The sequence below is a fragment of the Pinus tabuliformis genome, chromosome 4_1, assembly GCF_031772625.1.
Source record: "Pinus tabuliformis cultivar Carrire ecotype Pingquan chromosome 4_1, CPIR1, whole genome shotgun sequence".
Taxonomy (NCBI): Eukaryota; Viridiplantae; Streptophyta; class Pinopsida; order Pinales; family Pinaceae; genus Pinus; species Pinus tabuliformis.
Genome location: NC_142303.1, coordinates 725,366,156 through 725,381,970, shown reverse-complemented (window position 1 = coordinate 725,381,970; position 15,815 = coordinate 725,366,156).

Sequence of the window (15,815 nt, the reverse complement as noted above, 5' to 3'; positions counted from 1 at the left end):
TTGATAGCTTGGAGAAGCAGGATTTTAACACACAGATTTTTCAGTTCACATAGAAGTTGAGTCTCTTCTGCAGTGTCCTAGATAGGATGGGTTAATCTCTCAGGAAAAGGAGGTGGATTTTCTTGAGGGACACTTTCCTCCTTTTCCTCTTCAAGCTCCTCAGGTGGCGGTGGAGGTTGATTATCCATAAGCACTCTTGTAGACCTGAGGTTAATTTCTTGAATTTCCACAACATAAGCAGGGTAGGATGTTTCTCGACTATAGACCTGATGTGTCTATCTGTTGTTTGAGTTCAGATTTGGTTGGGTAGGCATCTAAGGTTGCTTATGTGGAGAAGGGTGTAGGAGTTGTGGTAGAGATGGAGGTGGAGGCATTAAAGCTATAGCTCAGCTATATGGGGACCTCCAACCTTGGGATGGTGCATTCCACTAAGGTTGTGGAGGAGCATATGGCTGAAATGGTTGGCTGGTAGGTTCAGAATGGTAACTCAGGTGCAAAAGGATAGGGAGAAGCTGTGGATCACAAAGGATGAGCAGGAGGGTACCAAGGGGGAATGTATGTATTCTGATTAGGGTTGTAATATGAATAGGATGCCCCTTACATGCCTTGCTAGTATGGTCGAGGTTCTTGAGGCCTCCTTTGGTTGATGTAGTAGAGTTGCTCAGTCATCCCTTCAATTCCCTAATACACAAATTTTAATCCAGGGAGAGAAGGGAACTTTTATATGGAGCAATTTTCCTCACAGATCAAGTAGATTTTTATAATATTTAATGGGCATTCATTCCTACGGTGCCTCCTTGTGCATCTAGGGTAGAAGAAAGCTAAGGCTCTATCGACTTCCTCCTGCTTCCTCTTGATATGCATGGTGTCCATTTGCAGAGGAAGGGTGTGCATCATTTCACTCCTAAAGTCTTCCAACATGTTTGCGATTTCACTTTTTATGGATGTGCTAGAGGAGGGCGAACTGGCCAAAGCTTGACTAGCCCTACCCTTATTTCTAATTATCCTACAATGATTCATGAAAATTGTCTTGATATCAACATAAGCTAACTGATAGATGTCCCCTCCTGATAGCAAGTTTAGGGTGTCTAGGAGATCTTCCCTAATACCCCTAAGAAGGACTAGCTTAAGCGATTCAGGATTAAGGGTGCATCTGGTCCTTCTGTCACTGAGTTGGAATCTTTCCTCATAATCCTCTAAAGATTCATCATGTCTCAAGGTCATTCTAAAAATTTCCTCTTTGGTATCTTTGGACTTGCAGTAGTCCCTATACTTATTGTTGAAGGCTTGTTGAATTTGAGACGAAGTCGTGATATTTTCCCCAGGTAAAGCCATGAACCAATGCAAGGCTCCATCTTTGAGAGTGGATGGGAACAATTTCAACTTCTCATCATCAGAGGTGTAATCATAAGTTTTGATTATGACAGAAAACTTGAACAAAAAAGTATCTGGGTCTTCTGAGGTCAGGCCATGGAAGTGAGGAAGTGCAGAGGGGATTATGTTTTCTATCCTATCATCCCCATTAGTTTCTCTAATGGGAAAATAACCCTCAATTGTATCCTTAGCACCTTCTCTGCCTCCAATCCAATTTCTATCTTTAGCCATGGTGCAATTTGGTGGAATGGTCTCTTCTTCTTCCCTAATAGGCTTTTCAAAAATCTTTGGTTGTTCGCCTAATGGGTCCTCTAGCTCACAACCACCGAAGAAGCAGGAAGGTTGGATGTTTCATGTGGTGGGGGTATTGGGAAAAAATTTCCCTAAATTTTCTCTACTCCTACAAGGCATGAAAGGTGTTTGTTTGTTTTTTTTCATGGTTTTTTTTAGAACTTCTTGCAAAATGGAAAGAAAACATAACCAAATTGCAACTACTTGTTTAATGGAACTAATTATAGAATTCGAAAGAAAGCAAAACCAGATTGCAACTGTCTACTAAATGGAACTATTTGCATAATGAGAAAGAAATAAGGAAAGAAAGAAATAAAGAAGAAATCACATCTATACCAACACCTCCCTCACAATGGCGCCAAAAAGTGATGACTACTAGTATTGCAAAAAGAATGTTGCAACTCATGGGGCTACCAACTTTACTTCATCAACCGGGGTTCGTACAAACTTGGAGGTGACAATGTTGTATACACAAATATTTGTAATGATCTATTCTTGTAATTGTTCAACTGGGGTGATAGACCATTATGGTTTCTAAAACCAGTCATCTATTGACTAGAAGAAGTCTGACTGCCAACTAGAGAAGAGAAAATTATCCATAATGAAAGAAAAGGAATGTTACCTACTTTAAGGAATGAAATATTGAATCGAAAGATTTTTGTAAAGTGACATGAAATCCTTTAGCTATTGATTGACACATTTTTCTCGCAAAAGAAACATAGCCTAACCTTATTTATAACATGTGATTATCTAAACTAACTGAGTATGAAATATGATCTAGGCAGTATTATAACTGCGGCATGCATGCGCTAATTTAGACATTGTAGAAAAAGGTCTTTTTTGATGTTTTCATTTTATGAATGCAAATGCTAATCTTCACTTGTTCTTTCGCAGGGGAGATAGGTATGGGGGAAGAGGTATAGAATCATCTTAAGGGTATGGAAGCCAAGAACAGGCCTGGTCCAAGCTTAAATGACAATTTTCTAAATTTAGGCTCAAAACAGGCTACTATAGGGTTTCTTGTAGTACTACTACAGGATGTCCTTGTTCTACTACAAGATGCCTATTTTACTATAGGAAACAAGATGAAAGCTTAGGATGTGGTAGGGAAGGTGGAATAAATTGTGGGAAAGGTATATAATGGGGGAATAAGGAATGGAGGAGGTGAAAACTATCCACTGATCAATCAAATGCTTCAAGATGGTTGGACTTGCTCAATGGAAATGGCGATTTTGCTTACAAAACAAGAATTCAGATATAGGGTTTAGTGGACTTTGGCAACATGGCTGGATAAGGCTTGGATGAGGAAAATGAGATGAGATGTCTCTGCAATTTAGAAGCTCCTGCAATAACATACATTCTTGTCTTCATTTATGCACAAATTCATCTATACATGGGAAAGATTTATTAAATGGAAGAAAATAGAGTTATTACCATCTAGTGGTTAAGTTCATGAATGGAAGTGCTTTGAAACCAATGCAAAACTTAAGAGATCAACAATCACAATTGTAACTCATCCTAAGAAACTCAAAGACAATGACCTACTCATCAAGAAAACCTAAATTATGCAACAAAGGAAGAAACATGTTTTTGGGTTGTATGAATGGAACCCTCAAGTCATGATCCCATAAGGGAGATGAGGTGAACGACACTATCACCAACTTTTCTGGGGTATCTTCTCTCACTATGATACCACTGATCTAACTATCCAAAAATGGAAGCAAACTAATTAATCATCAAAATACTTGCAAATTAACAAAACCAAAATCACTTTAGTAGCTAACTATGAATGTAATCTAAGCATACATGTACAAAAAGATGAACCTTTATTACTTGGGTTGGTCCATAACCCAAGAGCTTCAGCCCTCTGAGTCAACTCAGTGCTGGATCAAGGGAATGCTTCTCATTTTCATTAAAATATAAAAAATACACAAGAGTCATTAGTCACAATGTCTTAGCTCGAAAATTCCTCTTGGATAAAATAAAACAAAATCGAATCATAATGAGGCTCTAGGCCTTCTTATTTATAAATCTAAAATTACCAACAAATTCCTCAAACAATGTAAACTTTGAAATGAGAACTGATACGATTACTCATTTCATAGAGGTAGCAAAAAGGTGACACGATTTTGAAAAGTAGTGATGCAGAATAGACTTCCTTTTTTCAAAGCATATTTTTGACACTTTAAATTTTCTTATATATCAAATATAAATATTTCTTTTTAAATGTTAGTGATTCTCATGCTGATTTTTAAATGTGTTGATGCAACATCAACCTTTTTTTTAGAGGGCATATTTTTGACACTTTAAATTTTTTAATGTATTAAGTGTGGATTTTTTTTAAATGTTACATTTTTTCACACTTTGAAATTTATTATAATACTTACAAAAGAAAATATAAAAAAGACAAAAAAACATAAAAAATGTATGTATATATATATATATATATATATATATATATATATATATATATATATATATATATATATATATATATATATATATATATATATATATATCTTGTAAATCTAAAAGAATTTGGAAAAAAAATACAAAATTTAAAAAAACTATAAAAATAAGTAAGTAAAAATAGAAAAAAAAAACATTAAAAAAAAAAAAGTTAAAAGCAAACTAGATTAAAATTAACAAAAAAAATTAGAAACTACTAAAATTAAGGTTGAGAAACATTAGAAAAAAAACCTAAAAAAACAAAAATATACTTGAAACAAAAAAACCAAAACAACAGTTAAAATTTAATATATGTGTTGTGGGGAAAAATGCCTATGCAGGACGATCCTATCCACCTAAGGTGTGACAGTGCCTTAGCAACAAACAGAGACAGCTATTCTAGTATTCTTCCTTTATGAATTGAGAATGAAGAGAGATAGATGGACTAACCGGTGTCTTCCGTTTGTCCCTCGATCCAGTTCTCTCTTCTCTTTGGGAGTTCCCAGCTACTTGCCTTCTCGCTCGCCCAGCTTCAACAAGTTCCTGCAAGATCACAAGAAGGGAACACTACACAAAGACATAGATTCATATTCATAACTAGTTCAGGATTAGAAATAAACCAAATACACTAATGCAATCATACATCAAAGACACATCAGCATATAGGAGAAACCAAGATAGCTTTATTGATGAATAACAAGGTTCAGGAGGAGATACAACCAAAAGAGTTCCAATCCAGCATCTCCTTCCCAGCAAATGAAATTCCTATCTTCACCTCCCTTCAAAGCATTAAGCACCCAATGATTCCAATCTCAAACCAACATCAATTCTTTGCAATAACAAAATTCCAGCCTCTAGATCTCATGGAGGAGAGATCCATATATAGATGTTTGGGGAGAGGATGAGTTAGCTTGAGATCTGACTAGTGTCCTCTCCCTCTGTCAGTTCTTACTTCCACTTGGAGACTAAGAGCCTCTTACTCATCACTAGTCGAATTCCTTGAGGCAAGTGTCATTGGAGAAGATTCTGGAAGCTTCCAGGTCTTTCCACATCGTTGAATGAACTTGCCATTTGTCACTTCCCGCTCAACGCACCCTGGTAGTGCTTCTACCTACGTTGCAGTGCACCTAGCCAGTGCAATCTCTGCATTTCACCGCAGACAGCTAGTGGAGCCTCTGAATTGATCCTGAATTGACTTGTTTTTGAGCAGTTTCTGGTGGAGAACTTCTGTGAATTGCTGTGGTTTGTTAGCCTTGTTCCTCTAGGGGTAGGAACAACATGTTTAGGGACTTTGGATCCCTTGGATTATGGACATTTCATGCTCAATGCTGTAAGGCACAAAAATGTCTATAACAGTTGCCCACTAAAGTATGAGGCCATTTATCGGGTGAAATGCTTTATTAGGAGGATCCGAAGTTCATTCAATGCTGGGAGGAGACCTGTAATAAGATACAATACAATACATTATTTTTCATACTGCTTTCATGATCTAGCTGAGGCAGGCATTCCCATGCTCAGCTTTATAAATTCATTTTTCTGTACATAGAACAGACAATCGTCTGATGGTAGACTGATAATTTTGATGAAATTATCATCCTTTGTGTAGGATGATTATCTGCTGCAATGATGTACGTGTCAATGTCTTTATCTTTCCTGAATATATATCGCAGCCCGGATGGATGAAACTAGATCCGAGGTCTTCAAACTCGTTCGATCTTCACTCTAAGTACAAGTTGATCCATGTGAGAATTGTTCTGAAGTCGAACATGGAAAGACATCGCTTGATTACCGGTCAGTGAGGTAAACCGTTAACAAGCGTGAGAGGAATCACCGATAATGATAATGACCCTCAAGGTACTGCAGTACAATTCACGTGGTGTGAATAAAGGACTTGGCGTCGAACACCACGCAAAATCTTTCGGTCGACGGTCATTGATGTATACCTGTCGCCGGAAGAGAGAAACTTGCCATTGAGGCATGCAATCTTCAAAGTACTGAAGGGGTTGTTCCTAGATCAACTTCTTGGATAATGAGCTGATGTCGACAAGAAGTGATCCGTCAAAGGAGGGCCTTAATGTATCCCACATCAGTGACACGGAACGGAGCAAATGATTTTGATGGAGGTGAAAACAATCTGATGACACATGATTCAGGGTGGCAATCATGAAAGGATGAAGGATAATGCATGGCAGTGGATGGGACACAGTTGACTTCTCTGAACGACTTCTCTTGAACATATGGCGACACTTATGTGATGGATCGGTAGCATTACCCCAAATATGGATGGTATGGCGAGACCATGGTGATGTGACCGGTGAATGAAACAACCCAACCCGACTGTGGTACGGAGGAAAAGTGTCATGTTCAAGAGCGACTTGCTACCATCAAAGTTTTCTTGAGTTTCTCCCAATTTTTCCCCAGCCATTGCTGACCAGTACCTCTTTATTTTTGTCAAGCTTGAGGAGGATAACATGTGCTTGTTCTATAACTTGCCCTTCGGGCAAGCCCATCACTATGTTTTAACGAGCCTAGCGATAGTGAAACTCGTTCTCGTCTAAAGACAAGTTTGTCGCTATTTAATGCTTTTAACGAGTCTAACGACAAAGATAACTCGGTCCTTTTCATTTTTAGAGAGTCTGAAAAGGTACGTAAAGTCAACTCCGAAAGTCCTTTTTCGTCATCTAATCCCTTAAGTCCGAAAAAGTATAAAACAATACAGAAGGGATGAGTTTTCGATAGTTTTAACGAGCCGAACAAAACAAGCGCTCGATCTTTTTGTGCAATAATCCCTCAGGTCCAAAAAGATTAAAATCTAGAGGAGGGATAACTCTTCCGGTCACTTTATCGAGCTGGAAGGCCAAAACTCGGCAATCTTTTCATATTTTACGAGTCAGATGAAAAGAGCTTAAAGAAGACTCGTCTTTTTTGGAACGAGTGATAAAACGGGTTAGCAGCTGATTCCAGGTACGGGTTGGAATTTTCCAATCACGGCAGTGTCACAAGGATGGCTTAGTGAAATCACTCTTCGCAGCTGTTCCTCAAAATGGGTAAACAATCATATGGAGGTGAACGATCGGCCAATGGAAAAGTGGAGGTGGTGGGCAAATACGACCAAGGCTTTAATGGCTGATGTCGCTACATTCACGGTGGTTATTTACCGGGAGGTAGTTCATTTTTTAACGAGCTTAAACGCGGAAAAACACTGCTCAATCTTATGTTTATTTTTTAACGAGCATGAACAATGTGCTAAAACTGCTCGGATCTTGCGTTTATTTTTTAACGAGCATGAACTGTGTGCTAAAACTGCTCGATTAATCCAGTCATATGATAAGAATGTCTCATTGAAGATGCTATTTTTTATGGAGCTTAGATCTTACCAAGCTTTGCTCCGGATCCTTTCGTTATGCAAGTTCGGAAACGACTAATCCTACGAGTTTAAAGGGTTAGACCTACAGGTTTAAAGGGAGGACCTAAAAATTTAAAAAATAAATAGCCGCCCCTTGCTTGCACTCAAAAAGGTTTGCATGCCACTGGCATAAAGTACGATTTCAAGGTTACCCCTTCTTAGTCCAATAAAACTTTTGTTTTACCGGGAGAGGCCTACCTCTTTCAGGTTACCCAAAGATTGTCTCGTTTTCAAACAAAACATTTCTTCGGCGGTGTCTACCGAGATAGACAAGGGTGAGAGACTCCGTCTGTCAACTCACATAACTTTGACAAAAGAATCTTATTCTAGAATAACCCCTTTCCAGCAAGGGCGGGGTACAGACTAGTCATATTCTCCCGCGGAAACCTACCCTATACCCAAAGTTTTCCTGTCGAAGCAGACCAGGACGCATGTCCCCTGGGTTCCAGTCATATCCTTCTGAATCACTCGCGCTCATCGGGAGGACGGACCGTGGGTTGAGACATTTGTTGCGTGAAGAGACCATTTAGGGATGGTATATGACTATTTGCGATGCGTGATCCGGGAAATGAAAGCTGGTCCACGAGCTTGACCACTCTTCCTTCGTGCGGAAAACACATTACTCTAAAGAGTGAGGAGACGATGGCTCCCATGCAATATATATAGTCTCGTCCAAGGAGTAGGTTATAATCCAAGGGTCCTTGAATGACCATCACGTTCATTTGAATGGTCTTCCCTTTCAATGTTATGGGCACATTAGGGAGGATCCCTAAAGGTCGACTGGTTCCTTTATCGAAGCCTATCAGATTTCTCATTTCAGGCAAAAACGCTGGCGAACCAAGCGCTTTCCAAGCAATAGAGGAAAGGATACTCACAGATGCCCCCTCATCAATGACGGTGCCAGCCATTACCATTCTGTATATTTGAACGATAATTCTGAATGGTATGCTTGCTGGCAACCGGGGTCTGCCTAGTTGGTTCCAGTCGAAGGAGACAACTAGGTTGCTTGGTGGTGGGACCGAACAGACAGCCGGGTATGACTCTGACGAAGTTCCTTCCTGCGATAAAGGAATGGGCAAATTGCCCCCTTGTTCGTCAGAGTCTGTGTTGATGAAGAGAATTTGGACGGTGTCGTCTTTATTCTCTTCTGTGATGGTATCATTCGAAGATAGAGCCTCTGAAGGCAAAACCAGGTCAACTGCCGCCTCAACCTTTTGACTTTCGTCAGGTATGGATTCAGACGGTTCATTCTCAATGATAGGTGCTTCGGCTGACCACCTGAGCGGGCCAGCCGGGTTTTCAACTAGTGAAGGACTTGGCAGGAGTTTTCGATATCCAGGAGGAAGTTGCGCTCGTAAAACCGGGCGATCTTCCAAAACTCTTTTAGCCTCGTCTAAGAAGGGACAACGGTGGATGGCATGGTCGCCTTCACACAGTTTGCAGGGAAATCTAGCTTTCCCCCTCTGTCCTGTGGCTTCACTTTCACTAGTTGACGGTGTGCTGTCAACATGGCTATCAGAGGTTGACGCCACCGAATTGTGCAAACGGGGAGACCAGTCCCTTAGTATCCGAGGGATGCAGGGACAATCTCTGTGGAAGTGGTCTCCCTTGCATATGACACATGGCGATTTAGGCCTAGTCAGTGCTGTGTGTGGATTTTTGTCAGACGACACTTGTTTGCCCCCAGTCGCTTTTGGCTCCTTCTTCTTCTTCTCTTTCTTCTTCTTTTCCTTCTTCTCCTTAGGAACTTGGTTTTTTGTTTTACCAGTTCCGTCAAGCGAAGAGGAAGGAGGAGAGGAAGAATTAGATGAAGTAGAAGGCTGGTGGGTAACTCTGGTCTGGTCTAACTGTTGATTCGACTGTTCAGGAATAGTGGTGTTCTGAACGACATTGGTTGAGAAGAGCCAGACCGGCAAGCCAATTGTCAGTCCTGGAAGCAACAATGTGGCCATATGGGGTGCACCAACATCTCCCCAGGAGGAGAAGGGACTAGGATTTCCACCAAGGGGAATTCCTTGGTTGGTGTGCTCCATTTTCTCAACCTAAAGATCAACGCAGGAAAAAGGGGTGATTGTTCCGTTTAAAATAAATTTTAACGACGCTTTAGACAGAACTTGCTTTTTCAATTTTAAAGAGTCGAGAAAAAGCTAAAGATGACTCTAGTCTCCTTCGATGTTTTAATGAGCCCGAAGTGACAAATGCTCGGATCGACTTTTTCCGTTATAGAGTCTGAAAAAGGCCAAAAGGAACTGCTCTAGAGTTCTAGGTAGAGGGTGTGCCAAACTTTTCGCAAAACCGCAGAATACTTTTTAAGGTACGAGCGGTCAATCTTCCTGAATGCTGTGTTCAGTGCATTGCGATCAGTAGGGCGGCCGACACGGCTTCCTAAGGATAAAGGATTTATACCTATAGGGGTCTCCCAATATATACTCGATGGTACGTGGGAGCACAATCCGTACTGGCGCTATCGTCCCTCAGCAGGAATCACCCACCATCAGCGAGATCGACAGTCACCAGGCTTTACGACGCCGGAACACGTCTCTAGCCTAGACCTCTATGTTGTGCGTTAAGTTACAAAGCGTTGTTAAGTTCATTCAATTTATTTTAGGTTGATCTTTTTAGAAGTTTGCCTTTTGAGGTTCACCACGAGATGTATGATACAACTTCCTAAATGCAATCTAAAAGATGATAAGCAAATTTTATCTCTTTTTCAACAATGAAAATCCTAGCTACAAAGGGAAAAGAAAGACACCATCTTTTCTCAAAGAGCAATCAGCACACTCTAAATGCACTTTCCCTAAATCAAGCATGCAAACTATCAAGATGCAAATGCACAATGCAGGTGTTTGTTTTCCGCTCTCTTAATATTGATGCCTAAGAAGAAAGCTTTTTGTACAACTTTGAATTTGCTTTTAAATGACAAATACAAACAAGTTTACTTTTTTGAAGTCAGAAAGGGTAGAAGAGATTACAACACTTAACGATTTTCGAAATGGATACTTGTTTTGACACTCAAAAGAGACAAACTCAAACCAAAAGCAAAAGTAAATGTATAATCAACTGTAAACAACCAATGAACTCTCTCCGAAGATCACAATCAACAGATCTGAATCAAGGGCTACAGGATGACTATTTCACTCTTGCAAAGGAAAACTGTAAATGATGCCACAAACACATAAAAACACTCACAGTCTTTTTGTACAAAAGGAGGCGGAATTTAAGCAGAGAAAAGGAGTTATCAGACAGGTACCTATGCTGGTTACAGGCTGCAAAAATCAGAGATCAAAACAAGGCAAAACAGAGCAGAGAACCCCAGCTGCACAAGGCCTAAGCTGGATCAACGCACCCTCAACACAGAGGTTTTGACATTCAGCGCAGGTAGCGTTCACGGGACCTGCGTTGAAATGCAGAACCTCTTCACAGAGTCTGCGCTGAAGCAAAAACGAGAGTTGTTTCTGGGTTCTGGGTTACAGTTTGTTATTTAATCTACAGTTTCAGGCCAAATAAAAGCAACAAGCAAGGTACAATCAAAGGGATGCTTTGAAGAAGGACTAAGATCTATCACAAAGGATCATAAAATCATTTGTGAGTCCATTGTTCAGATCATAGACAAATCCAGTGATTGGATCAAAGCAGCAGTTGTCTACTTTGCATCTGAGAATAGCAGATGCAGTTCGATTGTTGCTGTTGAGTCTATGAAACAAACAATGATAGAGACACAAATAAAATGACTGAACAGATCTCCCCAGCGGAGTCGCCAATTTGTTGTGGGGAAAAATGCCTATGCAGGACGATCCTATCCACCTAAGGTGTGACAGTGCCTTAGCAAAAAACAGAGACAGCTATTCTAGTATTCTTCCTTTATGAATTGAGAATGAAGAGAGATAGATGGACTAACCGGTGTCTTCCGTTTGTCCCTCGATCCAGTTCTCTCTTGTCTTTGGGAGTTCCCAGCTACTTGCCTTCTCGCTCGCCCAGCCTCAATAGGTTCCTGCAAGATCACAAGAAGGGAACACTACACAAAGACATAGATTCATATTCATAACTAGTTCAGGATTAGAAATAAACCAAATACACTAATGCAATCATACATCAAAGACACATCAGCATATAGGAGAAACCAAGATAGCTTTATTGATGAATAACAAGGTTTAGGAGGAGATACAACCAAAAGAGTTCCAATCCAGCATCTCCTTCCCAGCAAATGAAATTCCTATCTTCACCTCCCTTCAAAGCATTAAGCACCCAATGATTCCAATCTCAAACCAACAACAATTCTTTGCAATAACAAAATTCCAGCCTCCAGATCTCATGGAGGAGAGATCCATATATAGATGTTTGGGGAGAGGATGAGTTAGCTTGAGATTTGACTAGTGTCCTCTCCCTCTGTCAGTTCTTACTTCCACTTGGAGACTAAGAGCCTCTTACTCATCACTAGTCGAATTCCTTGAGGCAAGTGTCATTGGAGAAGATTCTGGAAGCTTCCAGGGTCTTTCCACCTCGTTGAATGAACTTGCCATTTGTCACTTCCCGCTCAGTGCACCCTGGTAGTGCTTCTAACTGCATTTCAGTGCACCTAGCCAGTGCAATCTCTGCATTTCAGCGCAGACAGCTAGTGGAGCCTCTGAATTGATCCTGAATTGACTTGTTTTTGAGCAGTTTCTGGTGGAGAACTTCTGTGAATTGCTGTGGTTTGTTAGCCTTGTTCCTCTAGGGGTAGGAACAACATGTTTAGGGACTTTGGATCCCTTGGATTATGGACATTTCATGCTCAATGCTGTAAGGCACAAAAATGTCTATAACAATATGTGTGTGTGTTTTCAAATTATATATATATATATATATATATATATATATATATATATATATTTAAAAAAAAAAATCCATTTTTTTATTTAAAAAAAATATTTTATTTTTTTATAAAACCATTTATTTTTTATTAAAAGGAAAAGGATATATATATATATATATATATATATATATATATATATATATATAAACCGACACACATTTATATGTTTTTTTAAATAAATATTTTTATTTAAATAAATAAAACGAAAAGAAAATTATGCACATTTTTTTCTTTAAATTAACATTTAATTTTTGTCAAAACATAATTTTTTTTTATTTTAAACATTTATTTACTTTTAATTAAAAAAAATTATATGCATTTATTTATTTATTTTTAAATAAACGTTTTTTATTTTTTTAAATATAAATTTTTTTTGTTAAAAAAAAAAATCGGCCCCGCACTTTGCTGCCCGGTTGCCAGTGGGGGGCATGACCCTCGACAGTAGAGTTGCAGGAAGAGAGCTTTGACACACAAGGCTGCGACCCCACGGGGGGTTGGGTGGCGGTAATTGGGGAACGAATTGTTTTATTTTTTATTAAATTAAAGCTATAAATTTTAAAAATTATTTAAACATCTATATAAAAAAAAAGGAAAAAAAATGTTTTTTTTTAATTAAAAATATATATTTAAAAAAAATAGATGTTTATTTTTTTTAAATAAAAAAATTTGTAAATTTTTTTTTAAATAAAATATATATATTAAAAAAAATGCGCATAATTAAAAAAAAGGAATATGTATATTTTTTTAAATTTTAATTGTTTTCTGTTTTCTGTTTTTTATATTTTTCGAGATTATTTTTGTTTTTTCAGGTTTTTTTAGATGTTTTTAATCTTAATTTTAGTAGTTTTTAAATTTTTTTTGTTAATTTTTTATTTTTGTTAATTTAGTTTTTTATTTTTTATTTTTTCTTTTATTTTTTTAGTTTCTTGTTAATTTTTCTATTTTTACTTACTTAATTTTATAGTTTTTAAAAATAAAAATGATATTTCTTTTCCAAATTTTTTTATGGTTTACAAGATAATTTTTTTTCCTACATTTTTCTTGAAAATATTTTTTCTTACTATTTCCTTATATTTTTAATTTTTATTTTTGGTTTTCTCACTCTTATCTTTTATAAGTTAATTTTGTTTTTTTTCACATTTTTATGATTAATTTTTTTTGTTAATTTTAATTTTTTTTTATTATTTTTTTATGTTTGATTTTTTTTTTTGTCTTTTTTATATATTCGATTTTATTTTATTTTATTTTTTTAATTTTATGTTTTGTTTTTAATTTATATTTTTATTTATGTTTTGTTATTTTTTTTTTACTTTTTGTTTTGTTTCTTTTCATTGTTTTTATTTTAATTTTATGTTTTCATTATTCTTTTGAAATGTTGATGTTTTTTGAAGTCATGATAAAATCTTTTATGCCATTATTTCAAAATGTTGAAAAATTACCCTAAAAAAAAAAATTGTTTTATTCCAACATCAACACTTTTCGGTTTTAGGGTGGTTTTTGCACAATTTTTGAACAATAAGTTGGTTTTCACTGCCATTTTTAAAACGTGTTGAAAATTTACCCTAGAAAAAAAAAAGTATTATTCAAGCATCAACACTTTCGTTTCGAGGGTGTTTCTTTGCAAAAAAAATTGGTTTTCACTGCCCTTTTTAAAACATGTTGAAAACTTATCCTAGAAAAAAAAGTGTTTTTTCGGCATCAATCATTTTCATTTGAGGGTGTTTTTTGCTAAATTTTTACACAAAAAATTGGTTTTCACTAGAATTTTTAAAACATGTTGAAAATTTACCCTAGAAAAAAAAAGTGTTATTCCAGCATCAATACTTTTCATTTTTAGCACTATTTTTCATGTTTTTTGGGGGTTTTTTGGGTAGAGTTATCGTTTTGAGTTTATAGTTCCCGTTTCAAAGTTTACATTGTTCTTAAATTTAGGGAGGCTTGGCTCCCAACTTGAGATCAACTAGTCTTCAACTAGGACTGACTTGGCTGCCAATGATCTTAATGGCTCGGTTGCTTGTAACTCTGAGATGGTGATCTCTCGTGGAGGAATCTTCGAGTGAATGAGGAGTTAAGGAGGGAGATCCAATCTCCTAAAACCCTGCTTTCTTGTCTACTTTTATTTCCCACACTTTACTCAGCGAAAATTTTCTCCAAAATCTACAACCAATGCACATTAGACCAAAAGACATGAAATCTCATCTTTACCCTTCTCAGTAAGAAAAATATAACAAGACATGTAAAGAAATGTGATAAAAGTTGATTTTAGTAAGTTGGAGAGTGGAATTAAGATCCATATAATCTACCCATTGATGGGCTTCATCGATATGGATCAAGAAGGGAGAGATGGAGGGAGAAAGAGAGAGTCAAGGAGAGAGGGATAGCTGGAGAGAGAGAGGTGGGTGGGGGGATAGAAGGAGAGAGGGATGGGGATAATGATATAAATGGATGGTGGAAATAGACAGAAAGAGAGTGGTGGTGGAGAGAGAGAGAGATGGAGTTAGGAGAGTGAGGGAGAGAGAGGAAGGAAGAGAGAGAAGAGGGGAAAGAAACAAGGAGAGAGGGACGAAGGGAAGAACAAAGGCATAGATAGATAGAGGTGGAGAGAATGTGGGAGTGAAAATGGAGAGATGGAGAGAGAGTGAGGGAGAAAGGAGAGAAGGGAAGATAGGGATAAGGAGAGGAGAGAGAGGGAGAGAAGGAGAAGATAAAGAGGCGGAGACACATAGATGGAGGGGGGATGTTATAAAATCAACAATAAAGTAGATTTTCTTACTTTGTATTTACTTGTGAAATCTATTCTTCTTTCTTTTATTACTTATTATTTATTCTTCATTAAGTGATTACACAAACTATTCTTCCAAGATCATAAAGAAGTAAGAGACCCAGATATTTAGGCTTTCATCTCAAAGGAAAACCCGTCAAAATGGGAAAACCTAATAATTCTCTTCTTATTGAATAAATTCAAAATGATATATCCAACCCCTAACCAAATAATTTCTCCATGTCATCGCTCCTCGCAAGTCAAAGTCAAAGTCAAGCTTCTTCAAACTTTAATCAAGCTCCAAAACATAGATCATTGTCTTGTCATGAACTTCAGAGAAAACTTTAGCCATGTCACAAATTGCAGGTAGCTTTAGATTTTCTTCCCTATCATAGAAATTGAAGGAACTTGCATGTGTGACATATAAGGTTTAGAATTTGGCCTACCTTCTTTTGTTTGACTTTAGACTTCTTCTTGACTTCAGCTTTTTTTTCTCTTATTTCTCAATAACATAACTCACACTTCCTTTTAAGATGATTTTCTCTCCCTTGGAGATCAAAGTTACCTCTTTATATAGTTGTCTAGTATTTTGATGCCACACACGTTGAATTTACAAAGGGAGGGACAACTTTATAGTTTGATAACAAATTTTACACGAATATTTTTTTTCCTATCTCTACAAA